Raw genomic sequence first — 15,777 nt, forward strand, 5'->3', positions numbered from 1 at the left:
CTTCAGAGCAGCTTGTGGGACAAGGGGGAGACACTGTGTCTGATAATGTGACCCTGTTCAGGAAGGTGCGTTTTTCACTTTGGACCCTTTAAAAGCCTGTGAATTGGACAAAGAGCAGGCATTTGCAATCTTTGCTTGACCTGCATGGAGTCATAGAGACAAGACCCAGAAAGGTGTTACCTCTCTCTGTAAAGGAGATTCACATCTCTTGAAAAGGAATTCTGCATTTGAAAAGTAGCAGATTTGTGTTGCCTCCAATTTCTGAAGAATTTCTGCACTCAGTGAGATTTTTGCTCCCTCCTCTTCTCAGAAAATCCTGAAATCTGAAGAATTCTTCTACTGCTAGACTGCTGCTTCAAAAAAAACCCCAAAGACCTATTGCTACACCCCTGATGGAAGACCTATGTGATGCCTGCTGCAGTTAAATTGCTGTGAACACCTACCCATCGCCTAGAGAGATTTTGAGTGGCATCCGACTGTTCCACTCTGGAATGCCTTACCATGCCGAAAACATCCTACCAGGATGTGAATCTCAATTATTTTTCATTATTCCTTCTATTCCAAAAAAACAGTTATAATCCAAAACTCCCTTTTGAAAACGGTTAACTGTTTCTTTTTGAATGTGTGTGTGTGCGCATGAGGGCTAAGGGAATAAGCGTTTTTTATGTATAAATTTATCTTGTTAGAAGGTAAGACCTATTATTTCTTTTCTAATAAATAGTTGATGTTGTTATTGTTTAAAGAAACCTGGTTTGATGCGTTTTATTCTGGGGGAAATATAGTGTTTAATTTGGCTAGTCTTCGGTAGGTGGGAAACTTTATTTAATATGCCATGACTTGTGAAGGAGTGGGACTGAATTAACTGCCTTGGTCAAAACAGCAATTGTAGCGAGACTTCCATACCTCTTTCAATGAAGGCCAACATTCCATTTTGCTTCCTAATTACATGCTGTACCTGCGTGCTTTTTTCTGTGTTTCATGTACATGAACACCCAGATCCCTCTGCACTGCAGCATTCTGTAGTCTCTGTCCATTTCAATAATATTTTACTTTTATATTCTTCCAACTAACGTGGACAAACTCACATTTTCCTACATTATACTGCATCAGCCAAATTTTTGCCCATTCACTTAACCCTTTGCAGACTCTTTGTGTCCTCCTCAAAACATGCTTTCCCTCCTACCTTTGTATTATCAGAAAACTTGGCTGGGTGGCACAGTGGAGCAGTGGTTAGCATCGCAGCCTCATAGCTCCAGGGACCCAGGTTCAATTCTGGGTACTGCCTGTGTGGAGTTTGCAAGTTCTCCCTGTGTTTGCATGGGTTTTCTCCGGGTGCTCTGGTTTCCTCCCACATGCCAAAGACTTGCAGGTTGATAGGTAAATTGGCCATTATAAATTGCTCCTAGTTTAGGTAGGGAAATGTGGGGATGTGGTAGGAATATGGAATTAGTATAGGATTAGTATAAGTTGATGGTTGGCACAGACTCGGTGGGCTGAAGGGCCTGTTTCAGTGCTGTATCTTGAAATAAAAATAAATAAAATACATTCGGTCCCTTCATCCAAGTGATTAATATTGACTGTAAATAGTTGAGGCCCTAGTACTGATCCCTGTGTCAGCCCACTAGTTACAGTTTGCCAATCTGAAAATGACCCATTTATCTCGACTCTCTTGGCTGCATTTTTGCGATTGAAGTAGGAAATGGAAGTCTGGACTGCTTCGGGTCCCAAACCTGCCTCTGGGGGAAATAGATTTAAGTCACAATTTTCATATGGGGAATCTCCTTAATTGGATTGGAGTCGGGTTTGGCTGTCAATTAGAGGCCGCAGTGGGTGGGAACTGAAGTGAGCCAGATGAAGTGCAGTCCCAATTTAAGTCCCCATGGCAGCCATTTTCTGTGGCTGCCTTTTACATCTGAAGGAAGCAAGCAGGAGAGTTTCTGTCAAGTGATAAAAGCAAAATACTGCAGATGCTGGAACTCTGAAATGAGAACAGAAAGTGCTGAAAATACTCAGCAGGTCTGGAAGCATCTGTGTGGAGAGAAATAGAGTTAGCGTTTCAGGTCTGTGACCTTTCATCAGAACAGATGAGCATGTCACAGAGGAGGAAGAGGGTACCACCCCTTCTGGGGTACCTTCATTATCCTCGGCCTCCTTGGCTCCTCTGTCTGTCGGAGCCTCTGTGTAGCAGGGCCCAGTGACTGAGGCTGCCACAGCAATGATGCAGTTGCAGCAACCTCCAGAGATGCTCCCATGGGCACCTCCACAACAAGGATGACCGCCATAACTCAGGCGCAGGCAGATACCAATGAGCAGGCTGCCTCCAGACCACAAGGGGAACACCGCAGAGGAGTGGCCAACTGCAGAGGCCACCGCATTGCACAGAGCACTGAGTGGGTCACTGGGATGTGTTCTTACTGTCTGTGCACTGTTTTCCTCTGTTATCATTTTATAAATAATCACACTTGAAGGCACATGTCTGAGACTCCTTTTATTGATGGTGTGACAAAAAAATTGGTATGAGCTGGTGAAGGTGATCAAGGGTGCCCTCAAGCAGAGGGCAAAGGCTCTGGGCACATATGCATCCTTCATTGGTGGTAGATGTTTCAGCCCAAAGCATTCTGTGTAGAAACACAACAAGACCTGGGCAGTATCCAATGACTATCTCCAACAAGAGAGAATCTAACCATCTTCCCTTGACATTTAACAACATTACGATCGCTGAATCCCCCACTATCAACATCCTGGGGGTTACCATTGACCAGAAACTGAACTGGAGTAGCCATATAAATAATGTGGCTGCAAGAATAGGTCGGGGGCAAGGAATCCTGCAGTGAGTAACTCACCTCCTGACTCCCCAAAGCCTGTCCACCATCTACAAGACATAAGTCAGGAGTGTGATGGAATACTCTTCACTAGCCTGGATGGGTTCAGCTCCAACAACACTCAGGAAGGTCGACACCACCCAAGACAAAGCAACCTGCTTGATTGGCACCCCATCCACAAACATTCTATTATAACAGGGACCTTGGAAAACCGTGACATGAATTTTTTATCTCTACCCTTAAAAGGGAATTTCAGTGAGTCTTTGAACAATCTCTAATTCTAAAAGGTATAATATATTTATAGATACAGCACTGAAACAGGTCCTTCGGCCCACCGAGTCTGTGCCAACCAACAACCACCCATTTATACTAATTCTACATTCCCTACCACATCCCCACCTTCCCCTACTACCTACCTACACCAGGGGCAATTTACAATGGCCAATTTACCTATCACCCTGCAAGTCTTTGGCTGTGGGAGGAAACCAGAGCATCCGGCGGAAACCCACGCGGTCACAGGGAGAACTTGCAAACTCCGCACAGGCAGTACCCAGAACTGAACCCGGGTCGCTGGAGCTGTGACGCTGCGGTGCTAACCACTGCGCCACCCCAACACATTAATTATATCTAAATTCTACCTAATTAAGCCTCTTATACTTCTTGATCACAACTAAAATCTGGCCATTCCCCAGGACACGATGGCCTACATCCAAGAGTTCTAAAAGAGGCAGCTGCAGAGGCAGTGGATGCGCTGATTATGGTTTTCCAAAATTTCCTAGATTCTGGAATGCTCACAGTGGATTGCAAGTTAGCAAATGTGGCTCCACCATTCAAGAAAGGAGTGAGAAAGAGGGAACTACAGGCTAGTTAGCCTGACATCAGTTGTTGGAAAAATGATGGATTCTATTGTTAAGGAAGTCTTAACAATGTACTTAGAAAATCATAGTATGATCAGACAAAGTCAACACGGTTTTACAAAAGGGAAATTGTGTTTGACAAATTTATTACAGTTTTTTGAGGATCTAACCAGTAGGGTAGATCAAGGGGAACAAGTGGATGTTGGATTTCCAAAAGGCATTTGATAAGGCACCGTACAAAAGGTTTACACGCAAGATAAGGGCTCATGGAAATGGGGGTAATATATTAGCATGGATCAAAACTTAGTTAACGGACAGGAAGCAGAGAGTAAGGATAAATGGGGCATTTTCAAGTTGGTAGGCTGTAAATAGAAGTGTGCCACAAGGATCTATGCCAGGGCCTCAGTTATTTACAATGTATATTAATGATGTAGTATAAGGGTCTGAAAGGGTTAATCTTGAGAGAGTGTAAAGAATACTCCCTACCATGATGATGTAAGAGATCACATATGAGACAGACTTGAAGCTAGATGCAGCGAGGCTTGCTGGAGTCACACAGACTAGTGTTAAGATGTATATAGTTCTAATATTGTAAATACCAATGTTCTAATGTAAGATCTGGCATTTGTTTTAATTTAATTGTAAGACTTAGGCCAATTACAATTACAGTGTAAGTTGGAAGAACAGATCTAAAAGGGACCTACAGCTCAGACTATCTACAAACCACATAGGTACAAGGGTGCTTTCACAAGCTTCACAGACTTTATTACGTTTTCCACAATAAGTACAAAATCATGATACCTAGCAAAGGGCAGTGGTCAGCAGTTGCATTCATGATAGAACACCTTCGGTTAACTGTGGCACCTTGTCTCTTGATTGAAGTCTATCTTCTGTCTTCTTCTTGATGATGTGCGCTTTTGGAGTCTTACAAGTTCTTACTTTATACACCTTTCCCAGCTTGGTTCTGTGCCATGTTAGGTAAAATCCTATTTCTTTTCATCTGATTGTTCAGTCATTCCCTAACTGCCCTTCCATGATGGTACTTCGAGCCTGGTTTAAGTCATTGTCATTGTCATTCAGTGGGGAGTGGTGGGTGGGGCTCCAGATTTGAGCTTCCTTGACTCTATGAATTCCTTCACAAAAGGTCATATCTTGATCCGGTGCCAGCCTGCTGTGGTTCATCCACAGTCACCACTTAATGGGAATGATAAGCGCTTATCTCATTTCAGAGCTTTGTAACCAGATAGGGATTGTTTACAGTTTTTTTTTATCAGTTAAAAAGCTAACAGTCTCCCTAGGGTAATCCACAGTCAAACGACTTATAAATAAAGGGTCTCGCCATGTCATGACTTGTCCAGAACTTTAGCTAAAATCATGCTTTGTAGTTATGTTACATACAGACTATAATTTTAACTGTTATACTTAAGGATATGACAACTAAGTTCTAACAGTCCTATAACAAAATAAACTCAATCCTACAATATCCCCATCTTGAGGGTGAAGGAAACTGATCCCTCATAATCAAGGTTTGAAAATATCCTAAAGTATTCTGTAACAATACGCTACATCCTTCTACTATCATTTACATTTGATCCCAGTGCCTTATTGGCAGTAATTTTTCATCTTGTTGTACAGTTACAGTGACCAACATTCTCCTTCTCAAGTTCTTAATCATATCTCTAGTATACCTGAGGTTGATCGTAAATACCACCAAAGTAACTAGCTGAATACACACTAGCATATATGATGTTATTCTTATCTGAGACGGTACCTCAATATTTGAACCTCTGTCCCACCAGCTGCAATCATCACCTATTGTTGTTAATTCCTTCTCCATTTCCTGATTACGCTGTCTCAAAAAAAGCATTGCTCGGACAAGTGATTAGTTCTTGATCTCAACTCTATCCGGTGTGTGCCCTTCAGTACGTGTCTGGTACCTTCGAAGGTAATGAGGAAAACTCCTCTCTGCAATTCTTTGCAATCTATCTCTAGTCTGACTTGAAACTCAGTTTCTATTCTCAATTCTCCAGTTCCTCCCTTATTTGTATCCATCTTGTGGATATTCCTGTTAGGTATTATTTTCCAAACCCTTTAATTGTCCAATACCAATTCCTTTCATTTTGTTTTGTTCCCTCTAATTATTTATTGTTATGTTAAATTTTATCCCAATTATTGTGAAATTAGTTTCTTTAGGCAGTGTGTGTCAATGGTTTGATGCTCTAAATATTTCATCTTTTTATACTGGCCATCTTAACCACATCGTGCTCTTGTCCAGTAGCTGAATATGTTTGGGACCCATTCTTCAGTGCATTCTATCAAGCATTTTTGCATGTTAGTCACTTAACATGCGACAGAAGGTCACTCGTCCAACCACAACTGCACAGTCTCATGGGAATCCCAAGATCATGCTGCCCTTTCTGGACTTCAGGTGTTCTTATTGAAAGATCAAGATGTGTGTATGTGGGGAGGGGTTATCTGTTGTGGCTTCTTTGCTTACCAATGCCTTGGGTGATAGCCAGACTATCAAATTCAGTTCTCTTAAAAAAAAAGTCATGGACAAGATCACAAACTTGCCAAGAGAAAATCGTCAAATTACTGATCTAATCTACACTTTCCTGACTTTCACTGAAATGTACACGGATATGATGTTTTATCCCAATTTGTTATTGAGTGTTTTCCCTTAACATGGACTTTAGCAAGGCCTTTGACAAGGTCCCACATGGTAGGCTGGTCCGGAAGGTTCAAACACATGGGTGAGCTAGCCAATTGGATACAAAATTGGCTTGGTGATAGGAGGCAGAGGGTGGTAGTGGAGGGTTATTTTTCAGATTGGAGGCTGGTGACCAGTGATGTGCTGCAGGGATCAATGCTGGGCACTCTGTTGTTTGTCATATATATTAATGACTTGGATGTGAACATAGGGGGCATGATTAGTAAGTTTGCAGATGACACCAAAATTGGTGTTATAGTGGACAGTGAAGAAGGTTGTCTAAGGTTACAACAGGGTATAGATCAACCGGGAAAGTGGGCAAGGGATTGGCAAATGGAATTTAACGCAGACAAGTGCGAAGTGATGCACTTTGGGAAGTTAAACCAGGGCAGGACATATACAGTGAATGGCAGGGCCCTAGGGAGTGTTGTTGAGCAGAGAGACCTTGGGGTGCAAGTACATAGTTCCCTGAAAGTGGCAACACAGGTAGACAGGGTGGTGAAGAAGGCGTATGGCATGCTTGCCTTCATAGGCCAAGGCATTGAGTACAAGAGTTGGGACGTCATGTTACAGTTATACATAACGTTGGTTAGGCTGCATTTGGAGTACTGTGTGCAGTTCTGGTCGCCGCACTGCAGGAAAGATGTGATTAAGCTAGAGAGAGTGCAGAAAAGATTCACAAGGATGTTGCCTGGTTTGGAGGGCTTGAGTTATAAAGAGAGATTGGATAGGCTGGGTGTGTTTTCCCTGGAGCGGAGGAGGCTGAGAGGGGACATGATAGAGGTATATAAAATTATGAGAGGCATAGATAGGGTAGATAGCCAGAGTCTGTTTCCTATGGTAGGGGTGACTAAAACTAGAGGGCATAGATTTAAGATGAGAGGGAGGAGGTTTAAAGGGGATCAAAGGGCTAAATTTTTCACACAAGGTATAGTGGGTATCTGGAATGAGCTGCCTGAGGAGGTGGTGGAGGCAGGACCAGTAGTAACATTTAAGAGGCATCTGGACAGGTACTTGAATGAGCAAGGCATAGAGGGGTATGGAATTAATGCAGGCAGGTGGGATTAGTATAGATAGGCATTATGGTCGGCATGGAAGCGGTGGGCCGAAGAACCTGTTTCTATGCTGCACGACTCTATGACTCTTAGCTCCTATTCTCATTCATTTTTCTCATACAATTTACACATCCTATTAGTTATTATCCTAATGTTTTGTGGCTGACCTAATCTTTACCCCACCTTTGAACATTCATATTGTAGCAGGGTGCTTAATTCTTATGAGGATTACTTAAGTCATTAAAAAAAATTCTTAGAACTTCCAGTTCCCAGACAAGGTCTTACTCCTCCATTATCTGATCATTGTTGTTAACCACTCTTTCTTTTCTCTAGTCCATGAATGAAGTGATCTGCACAAACTTTACATTTTTTAAATCTCAGTTTCCATTCCCTAACTCCAGATGGTGATAAATTCTATTATCTCTTACAACTTCATTGACACTCCCCAGATTTAACACTATCTCCCCACCTGCAGATCACGTCACTCAATAATATTCTTTATTCTTTTACGAAAGTGCTGTTAATTCTTGAGCTGTTAGCATGTAAGTACACACAATTAAAACAACTGATTATGCATGTTTGCTTATTCTTTACCTTAATGATATTTTACTATTTATAGGTAACTCACCAAATTATACTGATAGTGTTTTGTTTATGTATATATTATCCCAAATTCAAATAGTGGTGTCTATAATATGTTCAATTTATTTATCTTCAAATAAAAATATTTTTCCTCGATACTCAGAAACCACCTTTCCATTAACTTTTTTCCTGAAAATTAAAGTTTGTTTATTCCCTTGAACTTCAGGTAACTTCCCTTTGAGTGCCTGGAATAGCAATTCATATCAATTCATTTTATCAATTTCAATTTCAGGAACAATGATGTCCAGGCTTGCTGGTTTTAAAATTGATTTATCAGAGACAATTGCTTACAGTTGTTACGGAAGTTGGCTGTAAGCTAATTGCAAGCACTTTGTCTCAAAAGATAATGAATGATAACAAACAGTCTGAATCAGTTATGGCCAACTTCCCTTTTTTAAAAAACAAAGCTTACAATCCAAATTATCACCATGTTGTGATAAATGTTTTCTTTTAATTCTTGAAGCTGCTGGAGATCCTGTCACACTTGCTGTTACCTGTAGAAAAACACAAAGATGCCTTCTCCTCAGGGCCGAATGGGTCAATTCACCTGGATATATCTTGCAGTTCAGAAACTTAAAATCTTATAATGCCTAATATATGTAAATTTCCATTCCGCAATCTTAAAGTTGATGAACTTAAGCTGTTACCAGAAAGGGGTAACTCTCTACTTGTTTGAAAGACGGTGGGGCAAAGGTTCTCGATGGAGTAGTAATGGTGCCACCACCCTTTGTTTTCCAATTCCCTTCTTTTTGACAGTTTGAGCTTAAAACACCCAGACTGTTTCAGACTCAAACTGTTTGTTTTCAAGTTCCAATTAGCAGTACTCAATCTCAAAAATTCCCTTTCACTTTGTGAGAATTTTGTTCAGAGTAAAGTTCCCAAATGTCTCTGTAATACCCTAGAATCGTAATCCTGACCAGTAATCATGACTTGAGGTTAAGTAGTTCAATATGTTTAGTTTATTTAAATTTCACTCCCCTTTTACACTAGCTCACAATTGTCACTGAGTTTTTTTCCTCAAAGTGAGAAAAACAAAATCCCAATTTTAGGGAAGAAAACATATTAAACTGACACACACATATTATCCACACATTCTTTATTACAACATCTACTGGAAGCTTCTCATACTGTACTTTGCATTGTCCATTCACAACACTTGTCTTAACAATTTAAAACTTAAGTGAAAAGAATAGAATAGCACGTGCTTTTAAAACAAAGTAAACAAAGGAAATGAATTACGTCAGTGGTTTTGATTCATCCTTTCTGCAAATGTCTTTCAAACAACTGGAATTGAAACTAAAAAAAGGAGAAATCTCAGAAGAAAACATTCTAACTCCAGACATGTTTAAACCTGCAGTACATTTCTATCAGACTCATCTACAGCCATGATGGTGGGGGTAAGGGGGTTGCAGGAAAGGAGGTTTTCAAGGTTTTCACCTACAGGAAGAATCAAAGTGACAGAGCTTACATTTCCTCTGCCCTGAGTGTCATTACTTATTATCCCCCCTGGAGGAACTCCTCTCTCTCTCTAACTCCCTCGCTCTCTTTCCCAGCTTTTTAACACTCAAACATCCATGTTATCATAACTGATTTTCTCCTCACTCACACCAGTTTAAAATCCAACTATACACACATATTAAACAACCAAGTTGTTGGAGAAAATCCAGATTGTTACCAATTGTTGAACAAATTCTCCGGACTCAGATGTTGAGAATCAAACACTTTATTGCATGATATCATGGGGTTGCACACCTTACCTAAAGGCGGTCCAGTGCTACTCCAAAGAGCTACAGATCGCCGTGGATTTATATAGTACAAAAGAGGCAGAGGTAACAGTTTCACAATTAGATAAACACCCATAAGATGGTCACAAGACTGCCTACTTGACTGTGCACCATGCAGAGTCCGAGGTCAGCAAAACATCAGTTTCAACAATAACAAGCTAGTTCCTTAATCCAATGCCCACTCCAGACACCATATCTGGCCGTAACGTCTGATTGTGGTTAGCTGCTCTGTCTACAATTTATGACCGTTGGTTGTGGTTAGATTAGCTACAAGCTGTGTCCTGCTTTTCTGCTTCTACAAAGTTAAGTAATAATTAGCAAAGCTCAGAAAAATTTCTCCAACACAACTATTATAAGACAACATGCAGGACCAGACCATAGAGGGTTAACTGACCCTTACTGGACACTGGCTTGCAGACATACAAAGAAATCACACAGGAAACTTAAAATACACAAACGAAACTTACTCACATACAAGTTTTTCCTCTTTTTTTCCACACAGCATTTTAGCCTCACTGCCGATCCTAAACATTTCCTTTCCTTTTATATCTCAACCTCACTTATGGCTTGGTGAGATTGAGAGCAACAGATCGTTCTTCTGTAATAAGAGCAAAATACTGCGGATGCTGGAAATCTGAAACAAAAACAAGAAATGCTGGAATCACTCAGCAGGTCTGGCAGCATCTGTGGAAAGAGAAGCAGAGTTAACGTTTCGGGTCAGTGACCCTTCTTCGGAACTGACAAATATTAGAAAAGTCACAGATTATAAACAAGTGAGGTGGGGGTGGGGCAAGAGATAACAAAGGAGAAGGTGCAGATTGGACCAGGCCACATAGCTGACCAAAAGGTCACGGAGAAAAGGCAAACAATATGTTAATGGTGTGTTGAAAGACAAAGCATTAGTACAGATTAGGTGTGAATACACTGAATATTGAACAGTAGCAAGTGCAAACCTGAAGAAAAACAACCTGAAAAAAACAGTGGGTAAGCAAACTGAACAAACTAAGATGAAATGAAATAAATGCAAAAAAAATTGTAAAAAATGTAAAAAGGAATGTAAAAAAAAAAGGAAGAAAAAATAACTAAAAATGAAAGTAAAATGGGGGGCTGTCATGCTCTGAAATTATTGAACTCAATGTTCAGTCCGGCAGGCTGTAGTGTGCCTAATCGGTAGATGAGATGCTGTTCCTTGAGCTTGCGTTGATGTTCACTGGAACACTGCAGCAATCCCAGGACAGAGATGTGAGCATGAGAGCAGGGGGGAGTGTTGAAATGGCAAGCAACCGGAAGCTCAGGGTCCTGCTTGCGGACTGAGCGGAGATGTTCCGCAAAGCGGTCACCCAGTCTGCGCTTGGTCTCCCCAATGTAGAGGAGACCACACTGTGAGCAGCGAATACAGTATACTACATTGAAAGAAGTACAAGTAAATCACTGTTTCACCTGAAAGGAGTGTTTGGGGCCTGGGATAGTGAGGAGAGAGGAGGTAAATGGGCAGGTATTACACCTCCTGCGATTGCAGGGGAAGGTGCCCTGGGACGGGGACGAGGTGGTGGGGGTAATGAAGGAGTGGACCAGGGTGTCGCGGAGGGAACGATCCCTTCGGAATGCTGACAGGGGAAGGGAGGGGAAGATGCAACTGGTAGTGGCATCACGCTGGAGATGGCGAAAATGGCGGAGGATGATCCTTTGGATATGGAGGCTGGTGGGATGAAAAGTGAGGACAAGGGGAACCCTGTCACGGTTCTGGGAGTGAGGGGAAGGGGTGAGGGTAGAGGTGCGGGGAATGGGTCGGACACGGTTGAGGGCCCTGTCAACCACAGTGGGGGGAAATCCTCGGTTGAGGAAAAAGGAGGTCATATCAGAAGCACCGTCATGGAAGGTAGCATCATCAGAGCAGATGCGTCGGAGATGGAGAAACTGGGAGAATGGAATGGAGTCCTTACAGGAGGTAGGGTGTGAAGAAGTGTAGTCGAGGTAGCTGTGGGAGTCAGTGGGCTTATAATGGATATTGGTAGATAACCTATCCCCAGAAATGGAGACAGAGAAGTCGAGGAAGGGAAGGGAAGTGTCAGAGATGGACCATGTAAAGGTGAGAGAAGGGTGGAAATTGGAAGCAAAGTTAATAAAGTTTTCTAGTTTGGGGCGGGAGCAGGAAACGGCACCGATACAGTCATCAATGTACCGGAAAAAGAGTTGGGGGATCGTTCTTCTGTGTTGTCATTACCTTAACGGGACAGACTGGCAAGGGTTTTCCCTCCCCATCGTCGTCATCTTCCGAGGTCTCCTGCCCCATTTCAATATCATCTGCATGATACTCCGCTTTTTGCGGCAGGTACTACGGCCACCTAGGTGCTGCTTTCCCTTCTGGGGTCGCAGCCACTTAATGGTAGACCTGCACTGTGCATTGTCTGCTTTCCGGTGGGGTCGCTCCTGTAACTCCCTAAGGGCACCCCTAGAATCCTCTAACTTCTGGATCAATTGGACATTTTCCTGTGTGGTAGTGACAGTATGCTTCTCTGTTAACTCCAACTGTTGCTGAGCTGCATCAGCTTGTACTGCATTAAGTGCCTGTTGCTGTATAGTGGCAATAAAGGACACTGGCTTATTGTGTAACTCATGTAGCTGTGTCTGCTGCTGCAGGTTCTGTTCATTTGAGCTACCATTTCTCTCACCTGTGACTGTATAAGTTCCTCATCGCACTGCCCACGGTATGATGGTGCAAATGCAGTCAGATTTAAAGCCTTGTCATCCGTCCGATGTTTAGCTGAGACCTGAACCTGGATAAACGTCTCTATTTTTTTAAACGGAACACGTTCATGCTTCCATACACACTCTCCTAACAGGGACTGGATACTGTCCATATTACAGTTAGTGCTTAACTCCTCATATGTTTTCCAGACACCCTTCTTCCTGTTGTCTTTTTGCGACATAACGTGTACTTTAAAGAGACACCACTGAGTCAGTATAATCAGCCGCCCCTCAAAAGAGGTTATCCCCCGCAAGATTTATTGCTGGCCAAACGAATGTTCCTACGTTTGTGAAACTTGCTTCAACACCCTTGGTTTACATACTAGCCAAAGTCCTGGGTTGGTCTGGGGCGGGCGGGTTGTTTTTAGCCCCCCTCTCCCACCCTACGTAAAGGGCGGCGGAATCGGGAGAAGGTCGGAACCTCCCGCTCCATTTTACGCCACCGTTCCCCCACCATCCCACTCGTTGGGGTGGCGTAAAACTCTGGCCCTGGACTTTGCATATTGGAAAAGGACAATAAGCTATTGACTTTTGAGTCCAGTTAAATTTAACAGATTTTCTGAAGGCAGACAGGCTGTACAGAAGGCCAGCAGTGGTAGCCTCAGAGCAGGCTGGAAGAAAGGAAGACAAGCAGCTGGCAGCCTCAAGAGAGAGGGAGAGGGAACACCTGCTCTCAGAAGCCTGATGCAGTGAAAGGTTTTGAAGACTTGAACCTGTTTTGAAAGTTCAAGTTTGAGGAAAAGGAAAAGACCAGCAGGATCACCAGGAATCATCTAATTCGTGGACGTCCAGGTTGAACGTGCTTGGAGAAGTGAGCGAAGGGGACATTGATCTTTGAAAAGTTCTGGGAGAGCAAACCCATTGCAACTGGGAGGAATTTGGGACTTTTAATGGCAAAGATATTGCCATCAAAAAGGACTGTGTAACGTTTAAGTGTGGTGGGAAGTTTTCAAGCATTTAATATGTAAAAAAGAAACCTTTCCTTGTAATTTGAGGTATCAGCTACTTACAAAGTACTACTTAATGGGTATTTCTTTCAGTTTAGTTGTTATAATAAAAGTCTTGAAACGTGAAATCTTGTTGAATAATTCTTTAAATCGTTCTGAAGGGTCATATCTCATATTTTTACCATTAACGGTCTCACTGAGGTCATAACACAGGGAAGCAAAGAGAAAGGGAGAAAAGTCTCAGATTTGTGAAATGATTTCCAAAAAGTTGGAAATCACCTATAAAGCAGTGAAAGCACACTCTCAGAACAAGTCCTGTGGACACAAGCCTAGGTGAGAAACCAGCTGTGCAGTTTCTGTCTTTCAAGGCTGTAAATTTCACAAAGCGGAGTTCCCGCTGTGCTCTCGTCTGGTGGACACTGGTGAGTGTCAGACAGCTCGGAAAAACTGTGCACTGGCTGTTAAAGCCAGAATGTTTGGTTAAAGTCTAAATTAATTGCCTCTTAGCATATTTGAATAACAGAACTGACACCTCCACAGAGTTTTCCATGCACCTCCTAATGTGGCCCAACAAAAGCCTGAAGTGAGCAGGATCATGTTGGGTTTCCGAAATGCCAGTATATTTGGGGGATTTAAACCTCAACCCACACCTGAACTGCACCCCCCCCCCACCCCACCGTTGCCAATTAAAATTCTGCCCTTGGTCTGGGACGAAACATGTATGGTCTCATAGGGCTGCTTTTAGAGCTGGAGGATGAGGTGGAACAGCAAAGAAGACACCACAGAGCATGAGAGGCTGCCAGAAGAGGAGAAGGAAGGAGAAGAGAGGCAATGAACACAGGAGCGCCTATCTGACTCCTCATCTTCCTGCCCCTCCTCCTCCTGCACTGAATCTGTAGTTGTGTGTGGAACCAAAACACGAAGGGTGGAATTTTAGTTGGAATCCACATGGAATAAGTTAGAGCTGGAGACAATTGCTGAGGAATATGTGGCTGTGAAAGTGAGTTTTAGTAGATACCTGATCAATCACGAGAAGGAAAATAGAAAGCAATGAAGGTGAACATGATAGAAGAGACAAACAGAAATCTTGTCAGAGAGAAGAGCAGAACTTCTTGAGGGTGGGCATTCCTGGAAGTAAATTGTCAGTGAATTAAACACTGATACATGTCATTTTAATTGTTTCCAATTTCCTAGCCCTAGCCGCCTCTTCTCCGCCATGGATGTCCAATCCCTTTATACCTCCATCCCCCACCAGGGTGGTCCGAGGGCTCTCCACTTATTGCTTGAATGGAGGTCCAACCAGTTCCCATCCACAACCACCCTCCACTGCCTGGTTGAATTTATTCTGTCATTGAGCAACCTTTCCTTCAACTCCACTCACTTCCTCCAAGTAAAAATTGTTGCTATCGGTGCCCACATGTGTTCTTTTTGTGGGATATGTGGAACATTCCTTGTTCCAGTCCTACTTGGCTCCCTCCTTCACCTCTTTTTCCAGTACTTTGATGACTGTATTGGTGCCATTTCCTGCTCACATCCTGAACTGAAAAACGTCATCAACTATGCTTCCAATTTCCACCCTTCCCTCACCTTCACATGCCCCATTTTCAACTCTTCCCTTCCCTTCCTCAACTTCTCTGTCTCCATTACTGGGGATAGACTATAAACCAATATTGACCATAAACCCATGGACTCCCACAGCTACCTGGACTACACTTCCTCACACCTCGCTTCCTGTAAGAAATCCATTCCATTCTCCCATTTTCTCCATCTCCATTGCATCTGTTCTGATGATGCGATCTTTCATACCAGCACTTCTGATATGTCTTCCTTTTTTCTCAACCGAAGATTCCCCCCAATGTGGCTGACAAGGCCCTAACCATGTCCGTTTTATTCCATGCACTTCTGCTCTCACCCCTTCCCCTCCCTCCCAGAACAAAGAACAAAAAACAGTACAGCACAGGAACAAGCCATTCGGCCCTCCAAGCCTGCACCGATCTTGATGCCTGTCTAAACTAAAACCTTCTGCACTTCCGGGGACCGTATCCCTCTATTCCCACCCTATTCATGTATTTGTCAAGATGCCTCTTAAACGTTGCTATCGTACCTGCTTCCACCACCTCCCCTGGCAGCAAGTTCCAGGCACTCAGCACCATCTGTGTAAAGAACCTGCCTCGCATATCCCCTCTAAACTTTGCCCCTTGCACCTTAAACC

The sequence above is a fragment of the Heterodontus francisci genome, chromosome 13, assembly GCF_036365525.1.
Source record: "Heterodontus francisci isolate sHetFra1 chromosome 13, sHetFra1.hap1, whole genome shotgun sequence".
Lineage (NCBI taxonomy): Eukaryota > Metazoa > Chordata > Chondrichthyes > Heterodontiformes > Heterodontidae > Heterodontus > Heterodontus francisci.